This window comes from Calypte anna, chromosome 15 (assembly GCF_003957555.1).
Source record: "Calypte anna isolate BGI_N300 chromosome 15, bCalAnn1_v1.p, whole genome shotgun sequence".
Taxonomy (NCBI): Eukaryota; Metazoa; Chordata; class Aves; order Apodiformes; family Trochilidae; genus Calypte; species Calypte anna.
In genome coordinates this window covers 9,355,523-9,362,650 of record NC_044261.1, presented here as the reverse complement: position 1 = coordinate 9,362,650, position 7,128 = coordinate 9,355,523, and the positions used below count along the sequence as shown (strand labels likewise).

Here is a 7,128-nt window from a genome sequence, read left to right as displayed (position 1 = left end):
TCTAGATGTCATTTACAATATTAAAAATTCAATTTTACCTCAGATAAGGAGAGGACTGTAAATCATACTTGCCCTCACCCATCTGCAGCCCTATGAATTCTGTGAAGGAATGTAGCTCAAGGGAGAGGCTGCAGTGCAATCTTACACCAAAGTGCTTCTTTTGATACAACAGCTGAATTGCTATTGAGAGAGAGGCTTTAACCCATGGTCTGAGTGACACAGAAACCCTGATGGGGAAACTTTCACTGGGTTATGTCAGATCAGCACATTTCCTTAGTTACTGTGCTCACAGCACTTTCCAGCCAATGCCTGTAAATGCAGACTGTGCTGTACCTCCCACTAAAGCACCAACCCTGTAATATGGGTTTATTAACTGCAGTTGCTCGTTATTCCTGACAAGTCATACATCCTGCATAGCTACCAAACCGTGCACAGGCTGTCAAAAGGAGCAGAACATCTGTAAACTTGTGTTCGCACAGTTCTCGGAACCTAGAGAAGACAAAGCTATTTCCTACAACGTTTAAACCGTCTTTATCCTTCAGTCAAATGAAAAGCCGAAATTGATGCAGTACTATACCGTAAGGGACAGCTTTAGACCCACAGCCCCTCCCCTGCCCCCTGGGCTGGGTGGCTCTCCCTGCCCTGTGCCCGGGAGTACCGGAGCGCGGCTGCCGGGCGGTGACAGCGCTGGGGAACCCAGGGGGACGAGACCGCCACCGCCGCACCTTTACCGGGTTCCCTCTTCAGGGTTCCTCTGAAGCTTAAAATTTTACTTTATTCTAGAGAAAAAAAAAAAAATAAGTTAAGCCTTTTTTTAAGCCGGGGCAACCGCCCTCACCCCGCCCCGCAGGGCAGCCTCAGCCGAGGGGCAGCGAGGCGCACAGCCGCCGCCACCAGGGCGGGCAGAGCCGCCACCCCAGCTGTTTCCCCGGCGCCGAGGGATCTCCCCGGGCAGCTCCTGGGCACTCAGTGATCCCCCCCGGACACCCACGGATCCCCCCCGGCAGCTCCCAGGGATCCCCCAGGGCACTCAGTGATCCCCCCCGGGCACCCAAGGATCCCCCCGTCCCTCACCGCGGGGCCGCCCCCGCCCTCTGTCCCTCAGGTGCTGAGCGAGGCGCCCCTCCCGGCCACGCCCCCTACGGGAGAGACGCGCGAAGCCGAGAGAGGCGCCAGAGCGCATGCGCCGACGGTATCCGCCCTCCCGCCCCGGCCCTGGGGCGGGGTTGGCCCGCGCGAGGCTGGCGCCTGCGCAGTGCGGTGGCACCGCCCGCCAGGGGCGGGGCGCGGGCGGAGGGGTCTCTGCCGTCCCCGCGCGCCCCTCCGCGCCCCCTCCCCCTCCCGCCGGTGGCGCTCGCGGCCCGGCCCGGTCCGGTTCGGCCCAGTCCGGTTCCCCGAGACTCGGGCCGCGCCGTGAAGAAGCGGGAAGGAGGCGGCTGCCCGGTAAGCGCTCAGCGCCGGCGAGCCCAGTCTAGTCCCGACCCCCCACCCGGCCGCCTGTGGGGTCGCCCGCGGCCGCGCAGGCCCCGGTAGGCCCTGTATCCCGGGCTTCGACCGCTCGCCTCGCTCTCGCCGCCGCGGGGAGCCCTTTTGCCGCGCTGCCCGCCCCCGGGCTCGGTCTTCTCTCGCTGCCGCCTCCCCGCTGCGGTCCCTGTACCCCGAGGGGCCGCCGGCCGCGCTGTCACCCCCGCCGCGCGCCCCCTCAGCCGAACGCGGCGCTGACAGCCGCCTCGCGCCCCCTCAGCTGCCCCCGCGCTGCTCAGAGCCGCTCGCCCGCCCGTGGACGGCATCCTGCCCCCTTCCCCTCCTTTCCCTCCCCTTCTTTTCCCTTCCTTTCCCTGCCGTGCCATTCCCCGCGGGCTGAGCGCGTTGCGTCGTCCCTGTCACCCATTTTGTGACTGTCCCTTCCCGGCGCTGCCGGCGGGAGCCGCCTCGGGGTGCCCCGGGGCATGCCGGCTCGGCCCTCTGCCTGCGAGGCCGTGAGGTAACGGAGGGCTTCGCGGTTCCCGGCTAGCGGGGTAAGCTCAGGTTTGCTCGGGTTATCATCCAAGGGTGAAATAATTTTGTTTCACGCAGCTGTTTCTGCGGAGAGGGGTGGTGGTGCTGTGTGGGGGAGCCTTCTGAGGAGAAAGGTGGGGTGCCTGCACTTGGGCACTTGGACTACTGGGTTCTGTGGTGGTGGGGAGGACCTGTGTCTGGATTCCAATCTTGCTTGTCTGGAGTGCCGATTTTCTGCGTTTTTACACCTAAAAGTTCCTAGAACTTCCAGCCTTGGGCTTTCTGCATACTTTTCTGTCCCTCACAGTGTTCCTTCTTGCAAGTCTTTCGTGACCTGGTAGTGCCAGGGATGGAGGAAAGCAGACTCCTATAGCTGGGCCTAAATCAGAGGGTCACCAGCCTGTTCTAGGAGTCTTCTATCCTCTGTGTCCTCAGAGAGGAAAACAATGCAGTGCTGGTGTTCAGCAAACTGCACACTTCTTTCTCTCTGCAGCAGCAGTTCACCATCTGTGATTGCGTGAAGGGTCTGTTTGTGCTATGATCTGGAAAATGTAACTCTTGTAGCAGAAAATTTGTCTTGTAAAAGGTTCCACTGAATGAAAACAGCCCCAGGTTCTGTGGAAGGATGTAGTCTGCAAGCTCTACTCACACCAAAAGTAAACATAAACCTTCTGTTGCTGCTTCCTGCTTAGTTAGTGGTATGGACTTTAGCTGCTGAAACATAGGCAAACTAAAGCCAGTGGCTGCTTTTAACACTGTGTGGATCATAATGCAGTTCTGCAGTAGCTCAGAGATACAGTTTCTCCTCCCCCCTTCAGCCTGGTTGACTGTTGTTAGGTAATTGCTAAGAAAAGTGAACAGAGCAAGTAATTGTAAGCAGTTGAGAGAAACTGAGAGGAGAGTAGTCTCATATTTCTTATAACACTGCCACTTAATCTTCAGTTAATCATATTCTAGGCTGGTAGACTGTGTGGAATAAGAGAAAGGAAAACTTGATTTTTCGTATGTTTCTGTGTGTCTGCAGAGCTGTGTCTGTTTCCTTTCTTTATTGAATATTATATGCAATTGTGGGGAAGAAAAGATCTCAAAACTTTTTAAGTCATTCTATCATTTTTGTCAAATACAGTGCCATCTAGATAAACACTTCAGCCCATATTCCCACTTCTTTTATTGGCTCAAGTCAAAGAGCCATTTGTTGACATGACTTTTGGTGTGGTTATTCATTGTTGACATGACTTTTGGTGTGGTTATTCATAAAGATGTGTTCTCTCTTCTGTAGTATAAAGGTCTGTTCTACAAAAATTCAGTGATGGTGGAACATCACAGTGGGCAAACCTCTGAGCAGGGGTCTCCAGTTCTTGGACTGTCTTTTTTTTATTGTGTTTTGCAGCTGACTGGCTCTGTGGCATTTTCCTTCTCTCCATGTTCTAAGGCAGTGTGATCTCAGTGGCTTTCCAGGCATGCCACCAAAGGCAGCTTGAGGAGAAGCTGAAGTCAAGGTTTCCTTTAATGGAGAGTGTGTTCTTATAGTAGCAAATCAAAGAAAACTTAAGTGTTAGGCTGATTGTCTGGTGTGTGATCATTCATACTGGTAAGCTGTCAGCATGGTTACTGGTATGGCTTAGCTAGGCCCCCTAATATTTTCCTAAGCCATACCTGGGCATTATTCAGAGGTGACAAATGCCAGGTCTTCTCCACACAGAGATGGGACATGAACCCCCTGCCTGGGTGGGGGAGAAGTTAAAGTGATTTTATTTCTATATAGTCACAAATACAGCAGTGCAGCTTTGCCTCCAGACTGAAGAATGATCTCTGGCCCGTGTTAGTTACTAGTATAAGGTGTAGCCAGTGAATTTTAGAAATTTTTGTCTAAGTGCATGTTGAAATAGTTATTTTTATGTCATGAAAATTTCACTGTAGAGAATAGATGAAGGGATATACAGCTGACGTTTTAGGCATGAATAAATATATACTTAACATGATGAAGGGAAATAAGTTTGGGCCATTTTTGCTTTACTGTTAGTATGAAAGTGGAAAGTATATTCTCTGAAGGCAGAGACATGTAGTCTCTCAAGAGATTTGTCGTTACTGTCCTTCAGAAGTTTTTTTTTTATTGCCCTACTCTTGCCTGTCTTGTCAACTAGGATCCAGTTGTAGAAGTGTATATGGCTGTTAATGTGACTGAATCTCTGTTGCTTAGTGGGAAAAACAGAGTAAGAAAATGTTATTCTTGTACATTTTGGCTTTGAAAATCACCCCATTTGATCTTATTTTTAGTCTTTATGCTGAAAAAGGGAGAAAAAATGGGTGTTGGAAGATGAGTTATATACTTAATCATAGCCTTGATGGTCACCAAGTAACTAGTCACAAGGAACATATTACTTGTTTCTTTTGAGCTGATTCCAACTGAACTGATCAGAGAAGCCACCATTTGGAGCACTTAACAGTTTAATGCAGCCTGCAAGTAATCACAGGATACTATCTTTTAACATATAAATAATTCATTGTTAGAGTTTTCACACATGATTTTCTTTGGGAGAGAGGACTTTACTGTGAAGGCACTGCAACTTTTGTTCTTGATCTTTACGTAAATGTTTCAGGATAGCTTAATTTTGCAAAGAACTAACACTGTGCTGCAAATAATTAGCTTCCTGAATTGCAGAAAAGAGTAATACAAGAATAACTTGTGAAGTCAGGTTAAAAGGGAGTTTTTAAAGGGGATAAATCTGCAAGTTTTAGTAAAAAAAAAAATCATAAGTAAGAATAAGATTGAACTAACCTTTTGTCACATATCAAAGCATTGTAGAGCCATTTAAGTAAAATCCCAGGAAAGAAAATAACTTCTGCTTAGTTATTTCAAAACTTGGTTTGACATTTATCGAAGGTAAGTCTTGCATGATCCTTATTTTATTTTCTGGAACTGTTTTCCAGAACGCAGCCAGTCACCTGCAACTAACTGGTGTATGTGCAGTTTTATTCAGGAAAATTAACTGAGTATCTAACATCCAGTATTTAAATAGTATCAAAAAGAATAAAGGTAGTACTTGAGTGATGATCAGCCTGAAAGTATTGGTATTTTTCTGATGCTACAAGGTTTCTTTGACTTTTGTCATTAAGCCAATGTAGAGTGCATGTTCTGTACAGGTACATGCATTAAATAATGATTTCTTCTGAGGTACACGTTTGGGGGTGTGAGTGGAAAGCTTGACCAAGAGGCTGGCATTCTGAGCACTCTGAAACGTTCTGTGTTCTTCTTAATACATTTCTATATATGTTCTTAATTAAAAGCACACAGTGGTTTTGGCAGATGGAGCCTTCTTGAAAGTTCTGCTATAGAATTTCCATGTTGTGTGAGGGTCGGTGCTGGAGAGGCTTCTTCAACATATTTTGCTGTTTGCTGCTAAAATTTTGACAGCCTTCATATTGACAAGTTTTAACTGACAGACAATTTTATTAAAATGATGTATTAGAGCTTGACTGTCTCTGTTTAGCCTTAGGATTTTAAATTTTTTTTAAACTTTTTACTGGATATAAGTTATACTGAGCTTAAAGTGCTCAGGGATGCTGTGCTGGTCCTGGCTTTTTCATGCTTTCCCAGGCTCAGTCCCTTGTAGAGTCCTGCATTGCTCCAATAACCAAAATGTCAAAGGAAACGGGGACTCCATAAACTAGTTAGTGATTCACCCTTTTCCAGAAGACTTAGAATAAAATTTTGGAAGAGGAACAGTAGGCAACAGAGGCAACATTCTCTTGCCTGGTAGAAGAAAGAAGAAAAACAGTGGCTGCAGAAAAACAGATGGGAGCCTCTTCATTCTGTCCAAAGGACTTTTCTCCTATATGACTCAAATTCATGTCCTTGGGCTTTCACACTGGAATAAGTAAAGGCTCCTCCCTTAGTGATACCAGGATATTTACTAAAAGATTTACATGCATTTCTCTCTTTCCTCTGTCTGTCAAGCCTGAAGAATTTTAAGCTAAGTAATGAGTGTGCTGATGACAGATCTTGGAGCTGAGGGAAGGTGTGGGTCAGAGCACGTAATTCAGACCCATAGATAGCCAATCTTCAGCCCCTCTGCAGTGATCAGTGCTGTGTTTTGTCATGATTGCTTAAAAAAAATCTGTTCATCTGTTGTTTCATCTGTCTTACCGTGTGGCTTGGAAAGCCGTGGTGGTTGGAGGGTAATAAGAGGGTCATTTAAATTAGAGTTCTTCCTGAGTGTCCAATAGCCTGAGACTATATTAGAACAAATGAGCCTACAGCAGCTCTGAAAGGGTGAACCTTCCCCCTTGTTCTCAGTCCTGCTTCCTTTGCATGGTATCTAGCAATTACAAGGTGAGTCACATCAGTCCTGATCTGTCTGAAAGACCAACTCATCAAAAAAAGAGCTGTGATCTCTAGAATGAAAATAAAGGAGAGGACTGAAGAATGGGAGGGACTATCTTTATTGGTGGCAAGGTACAAATAAATTATTTTCATGACTAGCTTAAGCAATCCCCAGAAGGAACTTCTCTCCCTGAGCCTTAGCAAGGCTGGCTTGTGGATTGGCCATTCCTGTTCAGGCCATTCCCTTAGTCGAGCTTAGACCAGGAGAGATCTGGAACTGGGAATCTCAGAGATATAAGCACCTGGGGGATGGGAAGGTCCTCAAGGAGTTGTATCTCTGTAAGCTTCTGCTGTTCTCTGTTTTTTGGGGACAATGCCTTCAGGAATGTTGCCAGACCAGGTCAGTGGTGAAGAAGACATCTTGAGCACCTACTCCCCTCCCAGTTCCAGAAATCCAGTTAATAGAAAGTCCTCAAGTTGAGAGTATATTAGTCAAAAGCTGGTAAGAACGTAACTGTACTGTAAATACAATTTGGGTTTTTTACTTTTTGCATGAACTGAAGATCTGATGGAGTGTTTTGGATGAACATGTGGGCTGGTCAAAATTCTCTTGCAGGTTTTACCCGTAACATACAAGTGCAAGGAGTTGCTGGTCTAACTCCTGCATGACCTTTCTCTCTCCCTGTTTCTGATGGGAGCTAAGCTGCTGCCTGCTGTTCTTCTCCCTGTGAACTTCATGCACAGAAGCCTTTGCTGCAATTGTTGATAACGAGATTTCAGCTGACAATGTTTTCAGTGGACAAAAG

At 47.5% G+C, this 7,128-nt stretch overlaps 1 protein-coding gene across 2 annotated transcripts in view; it reads left to right on the top strand.

Moving 5' to 3' along the window:
- The first annotated feature begins 1,323 nt into the window (after window positions 1–1,323).
- The window catches only part of SPECC1L (sperm antigen with calponin homology and coiled-coil domains 1 like), a 63,347-nt gene continuing 57,542 nt past the window's right edge, over window positions 1,324–7,128 (top strand). The window contains exon 1 of one of the 2 annotated variants that reach the window (XM_030460411.1): window positions 1,324–1,443. The gene's annotated coding sequence lies outside the window, so the exon portion shown is untranslated. Of the gene's footprint in view, window positions 1,444–1,689; window positions 2,019–7,128 lie in introns of those variants that run through there. The other variant, XM_030460412.1, reaches the window with a different exon arrangement.